The sequence below is a fragment of the Pteropus vampyrus genome, unplaced genomic scaffold (genome assembly GCF_000151845.1).
Source record: "Pteropus vampyrus isolate Shadow unplaced genomic scaffold, Pvam_2.0 Scaffold241, whole genome shotgun sequence".
NCBI lineage: Eukaryota > Metazoa > Chordata > Mammalia > Chiroptera > Pteropodidae > Pteropus > Pteropus vampyrus.
The window spans coordinates 638,485-641,204 of NW_011889022.1; positions in this window are offsets into that span (position 1 = coordinate 638,485).

The following is a 2,720-nucleotide window of genomic DNA, read 5'->3' on the forward strand; positions in this document are numbered from 1 at the left end:
GGGGAGGGGAGGGGGGAAATCTTGCGCTTAGTGACCCGGGGACTGCCGAGGCTGGACGCGGTTTGGAAGGCTCACGTGAGCAGTCTGCACGGATGCGGGTGAAGCACCCACGGCGCCAACACAACACCTTCACAGAAACCCCAACAATGTGAAAACACTTGGAAAATGGTTTAATGATGTTTACAACAGAAATGAACTGTACAGTTACAGTTAAGTTTAATATATATAAAAAATTACAGCAGACAAATGCATCTACACCAAATCTACCATTTCGTTCTGATTCACTGTCACCTACACAGTCTCTCCCAAGCCTACGGCCCCTGCAGGCAGCCCCGGGAGGGGGGACCGGAGAAAGGGCACTTGGAAAGGACAGCACCACATATTCGCCCCACCTCCTCAGGCCGCAGAGGGCATCAGCTGATCCCCACACGCAAAGCTGTTTGTGTTTTCCAGGGGCCCAGATGACAAGGTCCCCCACTCCAAGGTATCAGCTGATTCTTATCAAATATTCCTACCGGAGGGGAAATGGCTAACCAGGTGCTCCGGGGCAGTGAGGCTACACAATAGCCACCCAGATTGCAAAGTCACCCGAGGGGAAATGTACGAGGACCCCAACAAACTACTGAGGGACTGTCACTGCCTCATGAAAGCTGCTGGACGATTTTGGAAAGAATCGTTTACACCACATGTCAAGTTTCCACAAAAGAGAACTCAAACTCACATTTTAAAGTTAAGCACATAAAACAAAGTTCTGGGGGGGCCAAGGGGCCAGTTCCCCCTTGTGTCCCTCCCGTGACAACAGTGGAAAAATACCCCTGAATCAATATTAAAAAAAAGAAAAGAAAAAGGTAAGAGAATTAAGATAGTTAAAGACAGAAAAGAAAAACATCTTTAGAAAAACCACGATCGCCGTCTCTTGAAAACACAAAAATCCCGGCGGGGAACAGTCACCAGCGAGTGAGCACTGCAGACCCAACCTGCGGGGTCCGCCAGCGACCAGCACGGACACACAGAGCGTTTCCGCTTCCTTTTTATCATGAGCGCCTAGGCAGTGAAAACTGTCATGTTAATACATACAGAGAGACACCCCAACATACAAAAATACTATTATTTCAAACTACGAAGAATAGGACAGCTCAGTTATTTCCATGCTATGACTTTAAGAGCATTACACTGAAACAAACGAGAAGTTAAACGACATTTCTTTCAATATCCCAGAAATATACCAAAATATACATCTAAGCTTTGGAGTTGCTGAGGTCAGACTAGCGCAAGTGCTGGGCGATCGCGCCTCACACGCGGGTGCGAGGCTCTGCGGGGAAGAATCATCTTTGGTATCTGCGTCAGGCTAATATTATTAACATCTGGGTTTTGCTTTGGGATAGAGCTCGTATGACCCTAGAACCAAATACCCCCCTCCCCCAATCAACTGAGATTAAAAAGATCCACGTAAAAAGTCCCTTCACTGGCAACCCCCCACCCCCCAAGTTAAAAAGCCACAGGCATCTACCTAGCACAGAGAGGCTGTGAATGCATAGTTGCAGGTTGCTGCTGCAGACAGGACAGACCACAGGACGAGGGACGAAAGCCTGATCCTCGCTCTGCGCGTTCTCACAAGCGCGACGGCCGCTGCCGAGCGGTTCCGGCAAGGGGGAAAGGGACAGGCTCGCAGGGCCCGGCGCGCGCTCAGCGTCACCGCCAGAGGTCACAGCGCCCAGCAGAGCGGCCAGTCCTGCGCCCCCGTCTTCAGCTTTCCCCACTCCGTGGCGACCCCGGGCCGGCGGCACGCCCCCCGCCCTGTGCTCAGCCCTTGCGGTGACCGTGGTGGCGGCTGTGGCTGCGGGATCGTGGTGATGGGGTTTTGCTACGGTTCTGAAAACGTGAAATGCCGACTGGTTCTGCGCACGGGGCAGGAGCCGACGCCCAGGGCGGGGAGCAGGGCAGGCCGCGTCCCCTCCTGCGGAGCCCGCAGGTGGCCCCACTCCCAGCGCGAGGACGCCACGGACTGGATGGACGCTGAAGACTTCCCTTTTCTTTGGTTTTTTTGTTTGTTTTGAGTTTATACAATCATTAAGAAATCTTTGGTTTTGGCTGGAAATTTAAAAAACAGAACAAAACAAAACAAAAAAACCACGCCCTGGCATATAGCAGCAGCACGGGGACCTGGCGGAGCTTCTCGGACCCTGGAGGGGACTGAGGGTCGGCAGCTACATTCAAAGGTGAAAGGGCGGGGGTGCAGCTTCTGGAGAGCCCACTGGAAACGAGATTGTCAAATAATAATAACATTAATAATAATAAAAACTTAAATATTTGGATTTTTTTTTTTGGTCACGCCAAAGGAAAAAAGGTGAAGTGTGTGGGGGGCTGTCAGCGTGAAGGTGCCTCTTTGGTGTCGTCCCCTCCCCCCGGCCCCGAAACAGGACCCGGAGGAGGCCTCGCAGGGAAGGGTGGCCCCCACCCAGCGGCCAGCGGTCAGGGCGTGGGTGGGGTGGCGGGGCGGGGACAGCTGGACGGCCCCTGAAGGCCGGCGGGGAAGGACATGTCGGGCCTGTGAAGACCTCTTGCCGTGAAAAGAAACAGAAGATTGCAGTTTGCCCTCAGTTTGCAGTAGCTTTCAAGCAGCGACATCGGAGGCTGTAGGAGGTCCCGCCCTAGGCTACAGGTCCCCTGGTGCTATAGGCCAGAGTTCAACAGGACTGAGGAGGGGAGGCAGGCTTGGC